Source organism: Lissotriton vulgaris, chromosome 5, assembly GCF_964263255.1.
Source record: "Lissotriton vulgaris chromosome 5, aLisVul1.2, whole genome shotgun sequence".
NCBI classification, from domain to species: domain Eukaryota; kingdom Metazoa; phylum Chordata; class Amphibia; order Caudata; family Salamandridae; genus Lissotriton; species Lissotriton vulgaris.
This window is the reverse complement of record NC_141693.1, coordinates 1,401,155,915-1,401,168,503: the sequence shown is the minus strand read 5'-3', so window position 1 is coordinate 1,401,168,503 and position 12,589 is coordinate 1,401,155,915.

Genomic DNA, 12,589 nt, shown 5'->3' with positions numbered 1-12,589 from the left:
GACTTCGATATGAAAATGCGATTGTGTCTGCTGCTCCTCACAACTGATGGTACAAAAGGGGGTGGTGATGGACGGAGCATCTTAATCAATCAAACACTCACACCCAGTCAAAAGATCTGGGTTTAATCCATAACCGTTCTTTAGCCCACTCTGCCACCCCAGTTCAGACATGGCTATATGCAAATCAGTCTGACCCTGTGCCTCACGGGAACAGTCCAGCCCGAACTGCTAAGCCATGTCTTCCCTGGACCGGAAACAAGCTTCCGAGGACCGGTTTCTGGCATTCCAGCCATCTTCAGCCCGGCTTGCTTGAATCCAGGGGCGAAGTGAGCAAGGGACTCACGTCTGAGCATACCCTGCCACACTTATGGCGGCCAAAAGCGGTACAAAAGGGGGCGGTACAAAAGGGGGTGGTGATGGACGAAGCATCTGAATCAATCAAACACTCACACCCAGTCAAAAGGTCTGGGTTTAATCCATCACCGTTCTTTAGCCCACTCTGCCACCCCAGTTCAGACATGGCTATATGCAAATCAGTCTGACCCTGTGCCTCATGGGAACAGTCCAGCCCGAACTGCCAAGCCATGTCTTCCCTGGACCGGAAACAAGCTTCTGAGGACCGGTTTCTGGCATTCCAGCCGTCTTCAGCCCGGCTTGCTTGAATCCAGGGGCAAAGTGAGCAAGGAACTCACATCTGAGCATACCCTGCCACACTTATGGCGGCCAAAGGCGGTACAAAAGGGGGCGGTACAAAAGGGGATGGTGATGGACGAAGCATCTGAATCAATCAAACACTCACACCCAGTCAAAAGAACTGGGTTTAATCCATCACCGTTCTTTAGCCCACTCTGCCACCCCAGTTCAGACATGGCTATATGCAAATCAGTCTGACCCTGTGCCTCATGGGAACAGTCCAGGCCGAACTGCCAAGCCATGTCTTCCCTGGACCGGAAACAAGCTTCCGAGGACCGGTTTCTAGCATTCCAGCCGTCTTCAGCCCGGCTTGCTTGAATCCAGTGGCAAAGTGAGCAAGGGCCTCACGTCTGAGCATACCCTGCCACACTTATGGCGGCCAAAAGCGGTACAAAAGGGGGTGGTGATGGACGGAGCATCTGAATCAATCAAACACTCACACCCAGTCAAAAGATCTGGGTTTAATCCATCACCATTCTTTAGCCCACTCTGCCACCCCAGTTCAGACATGGCTATATGCAAATCAGTCTGACCCTGTGCCTCATGGGAACAGTCCAGCCCGAACCGCCAAGCCATGTCTTCCCTGGACCAGTAAAAAGCTTCTGAGGACCAGTTTCTGGCATTCCAGCTGTCTTCAGCCCGGCTTGCTTGAATCCAGTGGCAAAGTGAGCAAGGGACTCATGTCTGAGCATACCCTGCCACAACTGAGGCCGAGTATGCACCGAAATTAGCTGTGAGGTCCCAGGACCTTTTCAGGTGCTTACACGTCTAGGAAATTTCATTTCACGGACGGTGTTTGTATATTTTGCCAGTAAGTAGTGTTTCACCAGCATTACTCAATTGTGCCAGAAATACACGCATATTTTTATTGTCACGTACAATCATTAGTGTGCAATGCCAGTGCTTCTTCAGGACCTGGCAAATGGCAACATGACAGGGTAATCATGGGCCCAGGAAAGCCTCCAGGAAAAGTTTGCCTTTCTTTGGCCGACTTGAGAATAGTAAAGACAACCCCAGCTCTCTCTTTCTAGAGACACAGCAAAATAACAGGGTACTCTGCTCCTGCATGGAAACGCACGCCCATCTGGTGAACGCAAGGCTGAACGTGAGCCAAGCAAAACAAATCAATGGCCTATAAGGGCACAGTCCTACTATGAGAGGTCAGGCAAAGCTGCCTAGACCAGGCGGGGACCTAGTGCCTGATGGCAAATCAATAAAGACGGGCAACCCACAAAGCAAACCCCTTCAAAGCTTGGGTATCTCTATTTAAAGGTAATTTGCTAACATGGGGATTGTCTTAAATGCATGAATTCAGGAGTAAGTATAAGTAAAGTGTATCCCAAAATGATGGCACATTATTGAACTAAAGTGGGCCTGAATGGCAGTCAGCGGCAGCACTAGGACTCACAGCAAAAGCCAGCTTGTCAGAGAACGTGATGATCAAAAGTAAGTGAGGTGATGGCATTGCCAATCACATCGTAGCTGCAATACTTAATTTAAACCGGCAATTGCAGGTGGAGCCATGTCTTCGCATTGGCACTTCTTTTTACTCGTCAGATTTTGAACCAGAGGAAGGGGCAATGAAAGATGAAGAAAAACGCGAAGAATTATGCGAAAGGGAAAAAGCAGGGATGCAAGAGTGAGATAAAGGGAGGTGAGTGTTTGATTGTAGATACAATGAAATGAAATTAAATGAAATAGGTTATTTGTATGGGCGCACAGCTACTCAGGTTAGAGTGTCCTGGCGCCTAAAAGAGCAAGAGGTGGGAATATAACTATCCAACTTTGATATTTGGCACTGCTGATTTATGAAGTTCAAGTCATGGGCTTCAGTGCAAACCTTTGCGCACCATCACTTACTCTTTTAAAAACTAAGTACTGGGTAGCTGATGTATGATGAATGTTAGCACATGCTCTTATTCCTTTCACCTTCTCATAATAGAGTTGTGAAAGGCCTAGATGTCAGGAATGGTTAATTCATTTGTGGTGGGATTAGTCCTTTATACTGTGCCTGCATGGAGCTGCACGGGCAGCATGGGCCCGATTCACAGAACTAACTTTAGACAAAATCCTAAACTTACTACAATTTTGGTATTCACAGAAGGCACTTACTCATTTTGGTATTCACATAAGGCACTCATCAATGAGTAAGTGCCTTCTGTGAATAGAAAAATGAGTAAGTGCCTTCTGAGAAAACCAAAATGGTAGTAAGTTTAGGATTTTGTCTCAAGTTAGTTCTGTGAATCGGCCCCAAGTGTGCCACTGCAGCGGGCCACTGCTTCAGCCTAGTATGGAAAAAGGCTGAACATGAGTCTAGATAGCAGAAGGACCCAGCCTTACAACAGCAAACCAAATCACTGGCATATCACTTCACAGTCCTTCAATGAGCAGCAGACAAAGTTGCCTGCACTCTCATGGTTGGCACATGGGACCAACATGGAAGTCAGCGGCAGCATTAGTAGTCAGAGCAAAAACCAACTTGTCTCATCACCTATTGATATAAAATAAGTGGGGTGTGGTAATTGGCGTTCAGATGGTAGCTGATGAATGTTACCAGATACTTATATTCTTTTTGCCTTTTCACAATAGAGTTGGGGTTATTATTTTGGGACAGGGTGACTCTTCCCAACTTAACATATTCACTCTGCTTAGGTCAAAACAAAGTAGTGATTGAAAATCAGCTCAGCCTTTGGCACCTATGGCACAAGCAGCAGCCAGTCTGCAGAGAAAAGTGTGTTAAGGTCAAGCTTTTCCAACAATTTCAAAGAAAATAACACAGCACTTAAACCTTATATGGGCCCAAAAGGCACCAAAACCATTAAAACTGGTTAAGCGAATTCGGAGATATGAAGTTCTATGGCAAAAAACTCCAAGAAAACAAAAAGATGTGGTTTACTGGGCTGTAGGTGCAGTTTTTAAAAGACTGTAATTGAGCAAAAGCTCGATACACCAAGCTGGTCGTCAAACTTAAAGTTTTTACCTTCTGATTTAAGACTCGGAAATGAAGTAAATATCTTTCAGTATGGCAAGGTTTAAGTCCTTTAAAGTCTGATACATCCTTGATGAGTTCCTGCTGAAGCCGTAGGTTTTGGATTCAAAATTTCTGAGCATGACAAATCTGAATTCCATAGCCACTAAATCACTTCGTGGGTCAGATAGATTTGCATTCTTAAAGATTTTCCGTCTGACTTAGTCACTTTTATGGAAATCAAAACCCTCCAGTGTGATACATATGGAAGCCATATCAGGGTAAGGCTCCTCTGAAGCTCAGCAGAACCAGTTTCCAGTGCAGGAGTAAGTTCCGTGCAGAACAAATCTTTTTTTTGCCCACCTTGGGTAAGACCTTCCTTGGTAAGCCTCAGTAGGTTGCTCTGGTCCTCCAGAGGTGACAAAAATTACTAGGTCTCAATTTTTTCTAAATGCTGGAAAAGGTCCTTCTGTACAGTCCAGCAGTCTCTAACTCCACAGGGTAAGATTCTATCTACCATGCCTCTCTTCAGCCGTGCTTCTCTTCTGCAAGATACAGTCCATTGTGGTCAGCTGGGCCATCTGGTTAGTAGTTGTAGGGAATTGGGTTAAACCCTACTCAAGCAGGAACCAAAATCTCTGTCAGGGCGAAACACAAGCAAACCCCAAATAGACATTTGCTTAACCCTCTGGTAGCTTGGCCCAAAGCAGTCACGTTTAACTTAAAAGCAATGTGTAAAGTATTTATGCAGCACAGCAAGCCATATTACAATAAAAACACAGGAAAAAGTACACACTAATTTAGAAAAATTGAGTAAAATATAATAAAAAATTTGAGACCAAAACAACAAAAATCAAATCAGTTGAACCGGATATATGCAATTTTAAATATTATCTTGAAAACAGTGAATATTTGAAGCACAAAGCACCAACTGTGGTTATCTGGTCATGCCAGACTGGGACAAAGTTAAAAGTTCAGTCCAACTGTGATGGAGCGCAAACCAGATTTAGGGGTAAAGTTAGTCTCACTGAACAAAGTACCGTAAATCCTGGTTGCGGAGTATTGCTAGAGCCAGGGTCAAAGAAACGTTACAACAAGTTGGGGAAAAACCAGGCAGCGGTTCTGAGCAGCAGCAGACTATGATATGGAGTCCTACATCTTCGTTGAGGATGCTATTGACAAGGGGCTTGTGATGCAAAGTCCTGCATTGAAGATGTGATGCGCACCGGCGGTTTTGAAAAACCTATGGGGCTGTAATGCGGAGTCCTGCATCATCATTGATGAGGGGCTTGCAATGTGAAGGCCTGCATCGTGGATCCATCACCCACCATGGTTCCAAAGAAATTGTGGGACTGGATGCGAGGTGTGGCGTAAGGGATTCATCACACTGCTGCGGTTCTAATGCAGTTGTGAGGAGTTGCATCGTGCTGAATCAGTTCTGCCTGCAGGACCACAGCTGGACTGACAACCACCTTCAGGTTCACTTCCACAGGTCCAATACTGGGGTGGCACCACATGGGGGTAGGACTTACCACAGGCAGAGTCCAGGTGCTGGGTTCAAGATGGTGTGAGCTTTTCTGTCCCTGAGGCTCTGATCAGGGGGCTAGCCTACTAGCCCCTGGAGTCACTTTGGTAGTCCTGTGTTCAAGAATCATGTTCATTCCTTTAATGTTGGCAACAAGGCAGTAGAGTAGCAACCTCCTGGAAGAACAGTACAGAAGCCCTTCTGAGTCTTCCACATGTCCAGGGGCGTGACGAAGAGTTGGGTCTGAGGGTACATTATTAATACCTGGTTCACACTTTGAAGTAAGAGAAGGTTCTAGTGATTTTCAAAGGAGGAATCTGGAATTTCCTGCCTCCCTGACCTTGCCCCAGCTTGTCTGGGGTCACAATAGATTAGTGTCAAACCCTTTGTGAGTAGGCTGAGGCAGAGGCTTTGTCATGTGCAAATGTGGTAGGCGACAGCTCCTCCCTTTCATCAAGTCTAAGATGGTTTTGGAAAATAGCCCTCTGAGTGGTCACCCCAAACTTTTTGCCTTCTTCCTCATCTTTTTGTGACCTCCTTTTTGTTGGCCTTTGGACTCTGAGCACCTTACCACTGCTAACATTTGTTAAAGTGCATGTGCTTCTCCCCAAGACATGATGACATTGGTGTATACCTGATTGGCATATTTGTTGTACTGATAAGTCCCTTGTAGTGTGGTATACCATATACCCAGGGCCTGTACTTCAAATGCTGCTAGTGGGCTGCAGCACTGATTGTTCCACCCACAGAAGTAGCCTTTCAAACCTGTCTCAGGCCTGCCAATGCAGTGCCTGTGTGTGCAGTTTACTGTCACTTAGACTTGGCATTTAAAACTACTTGCCAAGCCTTAAACTCCCCTTTTATTTCATGTAAGTCACCCCTGGGGTAGGCCCTAAATAACACTAAGGGCAGGGTGCTATGTATGTAAAGTGTAGGACATGTACCTTTATGTTTTGCATGTTCTCGTAGTAACAAATAGCCTATTTTGTTTTTCACTAGTGTGAGGCCTACCCCTCTCATAGGCCAGCATTGGACATTTCCTTTATACACTTTTAAGGTGTAATTCCTGATCAGAGAGTGGTAGCTTTTTCATGTTTCATATGTTTGGAATGGTAATGACAAATCCTCCTTACTGGTGAAGTTGGATTTCACATTTCTGTTTTATAATTACCACTTTTAGAAAGTGGACATTTTGTTGTGCTTATAACTCTGTGTGCCTGACAGCCTGTCTCCATTGCACACCTGGGCTGGGTGACAGCCACACTTTGTGCATTCCCTCTAGACAGCCACAAACATAGGAAGGTGAAGCTCATATGCATTCTGAGCATTCATCTGCATTTATCTGCATTCTGTGATCTCCAAGGGTTTGCTGGCTTGCCTCCTGTTCTTCTGAAGTCTCAGGGAGACAAAAGACTTCCAACTTATCATCTACAGTTCCTGGGCCTGTCTTCAACTCGCTCCTGACCCCCAATAGGTGTCTCTGCAGTCGAGGGCCCTTGAAAGGGGTTTTTCGGCCTCTGAAATCAAGCGTTTGTGCTCTTGTCAACTGTGAACAGGCTCATTTGCTCTGAGACTGCGCCGCTCACTCGAAGGATCAGTGTGAGTTGCCAAAGCATCATCCCCTCATGCAACAAGCATTGCAGTCTAGACCGCGAGACCCCATCTGCTGCCCTCAATGCCCGTCTGACTCTACATCCCACATGTTATTCGCTTGCGACACTCTACGTGCTCCAGGCAACCGACTCCTCCGCGAATGGGGCTCGTGGCTCAGCTTGAGAAGAAACTTCAGCTGGACCTATTTAGAACTGTATCAGACCTGCCCTCCATTGCGGTCAGCTTGAACTTTGGATTTACCCCTGTCTAGCGCAACCAAAAGTAACCTTTTAGCGCTATTGACTTCTAAGCGCTGCTTTTGGTTTATTCTTAAAAAAATCATATCTTGACTTCTACTAATTGTTTTTTTTTGAGTTTCGGTCTCATTTTGCTCAGACAAATATTGACTATTTTTCTAAACCTGTGGTGTAGTCATTGTGTTCCTCTGTGTGTATGTGTTGCACACATACTTCACACATTGCCTTTGTAGATAAGCCTGACTGCTCTGTGCCAAGCTACCAGAGTGTGAGCCAGGTTATCCTATTGTGTACCTAGTTTACCCTGACTAGAGTGGTGGTTCCTGTCTGTCCCGGGTGCATACCTAAGCCAGCCAGTAATCCCATTTCTAACAGATAGCCCATCCAGCCAACACCTATTTTTCTTTGTCTCACTGTCTAGGAGCAATACACAAAGACCAACTGCCAGCTACACCTAGACGTGTGACCCAGGAGCAGGCAGTAGGCACCAAATGGTTAGGACAAGAAAATGCAAAATTTCTAAAAGTGGCATTTTCAGAATTGTGACTTAAATTCTGACTTTACTATTAAAGAGGGTTTTAAATTACAATTCTTTCAAACTCGGCATTCCTACTTGCTCCCAAGTGAAAGTCCGCATTTATTAAATGCAATAAGGAAACCTAATGGTATCCTATGGGTAAGGTAGAATCGCAGTGGTGAAAAACGAATTTAAGAGTTTTTAACTACCAAGTCATGTAAAAGTTAAAAGAACTTGCTAAACTTTTTAAATACACTGCAACCTGCCCTATTCCTTATTTAGGGCCTGCCCTAAGAGTGACATATGCAGTAAAAAGGTTTATTTGGCCACTTCAAAATTTACATTTACATTTACATTTTACATTTACATTTACATTTACCTGTTTAAAGGGCTACCTAGGTGGGTGGCACAATCAGTGCTGCGGGCCCACTAGTAACATTTAATTTACAGACACTGGGTACTTGTAGGACCACTTCACTAGGGACTTAAAAGCAAATTAAATGTGCTAATTGGGAGGAAGCTCTTTAGCACTGTTTAGAGTCCTAAAGCCAGCAAAAATGAAGTCAGGAAAAGCAGGAGTAAGTAAGTAAGTAATTTATTGTTTTTAGGTTAATTAAAAACATTACAAAAAGAAGAATACATTAAAAAACAAGTCTCACGAGAGAAATTAAAAGAGACCCTTAAGTCAGGAAAAGCAGGAGGATGGAAGGCAAAATGTTGGATGAAAACCCTGCCAAGAATATGAGGTCCAACAGGAGTCCTTCTGCCTTTTGTATTCCAGACACATGTAAACAGGAATGCCAGCCACTTGATGCGTAGAGGGTAGTTCCAGCCCCCGGGTGCCACAAGGATTCAGGGGTCCTTGATCCCTGAGTGAGTCCTCTTCTTCCAGCAGGAGTGGGAAGTCTTCCTATAGCAGAGCTACCTTCTTTAGGTGGAGCCTTCTCAGGTCCAGTAATGCTATGTGGTGGTAGTGGTTGAGCTGCCAGATGTATCCTTTGCATTAGCCGGTAATTCAAAAAAAGACCTCATTGTGAAGCAGGTCCTCTTTACCTTGCTATACAATTACCCAAGAGCCGCTATTTAAAGATGGCAGAACCCAGCTGTAACTAGGCAGATCTGTCTTCATTTCCCTAGCTACTCCCCTATTTAGATGAAGTCTCCTACCATCTGATAGGGTCAATACTGTTTTTTTCCCCTACTGTAACTGGAGCCAGGCTGTCTTATAGGGTTTGGAAATAAATGGGAGAAGCTCTCCCTGGCATCTGCAAGCCAAACGAGGTAGGGGTGAAGTTGGCCCTTGTTGTGCCAGCTGTTCCTGTTCACTCTCAGATAGCTAATCTCTGCCAAGCTGTTAGCAGTTAGGAACTATTTCTTCTTCCCTGGCCTAGAGGCAGGTTATTATCATCTGAGCCAGAATCTTTTAACTCTCCCAGCCAAAGATTTGAATTCCAGCTCTAAAGGTGTAATGAAAGGCAGAACTGGTTTAAAGTCAGTTGTCGCAAAGGCACCCTCAAGTGCAATTTTACAAAGTTACGGTTCTACTTATTAAATCTGATTTCACCATCAAATCAAGCATTTATCTAGCATGTACCACAGCAGAGACTGGAACTAACAACTTTAACCCCATCTAGCCCTGTTCAGTCGAAAGTCTACCAAGCCTACACAGTAAAATAGTTTTTGCGAGAGCACACTTACCCTTATATGTAGTGTGCTAACAACAGAAAGAAATGGTTCCTGATCTTATATTTGAATAACAATAATTTTACAGAAAAAACTCAATGTTAGTGCAGTCAATGCCAAGTCAGAAATCACATCTTTTATTTTTGTAGATTGATTTTAAACTAATAAAATACTAGGTTCCATGAAAGTATATTCATTTGAAAATAATCAATGAAAAGGTATTGGGACAGTGCAAAAAAAACTTGCTTCGTGATCAAGTGTTTCACACAAAATATTCGACATAAGCCGTGAACAAACCACAACATGAAATGAAAATTAAATGAATTCATACTTGTATAGCGCACTTATGCCCTGAGGCGTCTTGGCGCTGTACGCATACCACTGTGGAACCCTTCCTGGCTTTTCACTGTGAAATTCCCACTCCTGGGCACCCCCAAGGTGAAGCCAGGCATCCCAGCGCTGTTGGGGCCAACGAACACAAGTCTTGAAACTTTTCAACAGGACAATTCCACTGTTCCATAACAGACAAAGAAATAAATCAGAACTGATTCATATGGGCAGGACGTTCCTGTCTTGGTTTAATGAATCTCTATAATTTTGTGATAGGCATTTTTGAATTGCCTCAATAAATTTTGGGCCTTTGCCTGTTGCGGTTACTTGGGCCTCCCACACGAGTGAGGCACCATCTTTATCGGGAGACCCGGGGTAGCGCTGGGTGGTAGGAAATTTGTATCAGCCCGGTGATGCCACAACTTACCCACACAAGAATATGTGGAAAAAGTGATTCTTTCAGCTAAATTTGAGTTTTGCAGGGGATTCTGGGTAAGGTAATGTTGGGGGATCCACGCAAGCCACACCTCCCTGAAATTCCCCGGGTGTCTAGTTTTCAGAAATGTGTGGGTTTGGTAGGTTTACCTAGCTGGCCCCCGACCACAGGGCCAAAAACCCAGGTGAACCCCCCCTTGCAAAACCAGGTTGTTTTGTGATAGTCAATTTTGATGTCGCCTCCCTATGTTTTGGGTCCTTGCCTGTTGCGGGTACTTGGGCCTCCCATGAGGTACCATTGCTATTGGGATACTTGGAGAAAGGCGGAGGATAGGAAATTTGTTGTTTCTTTCTGCAGCGTGAACATGCTGGCAGAATAATGCAAGGAAAATGCGTCAGACAGTTTGAGGTTTGAGGACATTGTGGGTAAGATAACGTATTGGTATCCACAAGAGAGACATCACCATGTACTCCCATGGGTGTTTACTTTAAGACAATATCTACAGTTGGTACCTTATTCTTAGATGGAATGTACAACTTGGCAGAAAGCTTAAAAAGACAAAGATTACTGCACAGCCATCTATTCCTCAAGCACACACACATGCTGGTTGGATTTGTCATGAGAGCGAGTGATGGTTCAGTACTTAAAATGTTATTAACAAGAGATTTCACAAAAATTAAATGCACTGTCAATAATTAAAAGGACAAAAAACTGAATCAGTTCGTAAGTTGTAAAGCCATGGCAAGGCACCTACCGCTTTACAGACCATTCATATACCTTTCATACGTGATAGACACAAGACCATTCTCACTACCAGGCACAAAACCAAAAAATTACAGCACTCACAAAAAGGGACAAGGTTCACCCTGCTTGAGAAAGACAGAAAAGACAAATATTTCTGCACAACCACCTATTCTTCAAGCACACAGACGTACTGGTTGGATTTGGTACAAGGGTGAGTGATGGTTCAGTATATACAGTTGTATTAACCAAAGATTTCACAACAATGAAATGCACTGTTAATAATTGAAAGGATGAGAATCTGAACTATTGATTCACAGCTTGTGAAGCCATGACAAAGCACCAAGCACTTTACAAGCCATTCATACACCTTTCATACGTGACATATACAAAACCATTCACACCGCCAGCCACAGGCCCAGCACATTACAACACTCACACCAGACAGCTCCATTCAAGGGCCCATCCCTTTCACATGCCCATATTCCTGACACAGCAACCACACCAGCTCACGGATTGCGTGGAGTGGCATTTAACAAGCAGTGTGTGTAGTGACCAGCAGCAAGTCACTACTCGCACACTGCCAGCCAAGCGCCCATCCACGCACACCACCAGCCAAGTGCCAGTTAACCCACACCACCAGCCAAGCGCCAATCCACGCATGCCAGCAAAGCGCCAATCCACGCACACCGCCAGCCAAGCGCTAATCCAATCACCGCCAGCCAAGCACCAGTCCACGTACACTGCTAGCCAAGCACCAATTCACGCACACCGCCAGCCAAGTGCCAATCCATGCACACCACCAGCCAAGCGCAAGTCCACTCACCGCCAGCCAAGTTCCAGTCCCCTCACCGCCAGCCAAGCGCCAGTCCACGCACACTGCCAGCAAAGCTCCAGTCCACAGAAATCGCCAGCCAAGCGCCTGTAAACGCACACCATCATACTTTTTGTTTTTTAAACAAGAAAGAAAACGCAAACAAATTGTAACTAAATACAAAACTATAACTACAAAAACAACAGCAGTATCTAAAGACATAATTCTATTGCCAAACGTTAAATTGAACAACTATATAAACCCATACAGACCAGGCAGTACGCTATTAGACTCATGGTTGCTCCCAAAAACTCTTTTGAGTGTGATACAATCTGAAGCATGTGGGCACACACAGCCCAGGATTAGAAGGACAATCGGAACAGTAGCATATGACTCTCCTTCCGCAACACCTCTTCGCAAGCAGACTCTACATCTCTTACAGGGATAGTTTTTTTGGGTGTGGGAGGAATTAAGTCAGGAAAGTGGCGATCTTTTAATCTAGCCACATCCTCCACCACTCCAACTCTAGGAACACTTGCCTGTTCCACAACAACAAGGCTGCCTATCACAGACTCCTGAAACTGAATAAAAGTCAACTTTGAAGCAGGAGAACATTCCTTGAACACAACAAAAGCATTGAAAGTTGCTAAATTGAAGAGATGGATGGCCAACTTCTTTACCAAATGTGAGCCTTACGAATAGCAGTTTAAGATTCCAAACACTGATCTAATCTATCAACACCCCCCATGTGCTTATTGTAGTCTAAAATGCACACAGATTTGCGCACTTCAGCAATCTGACCCCAAATAGCTACAGGTGAAGTACTCTCATCATGAATGGTAGTCAGCATGTACACATCCCTCCTCTCCACAAATTTCACAGCTAGTAGCTCATCACTACCCAAGGAACTGCACTGTCCCTTCTGAAGTTTTTTTGCAAACAAGCATTTTTGGATAACCTTTACGGTTAGAGTGGATTGTGCCACAAGCAAAAGTGTCCACTTTGAACAATTCCTTAAACAATTGCACAGCA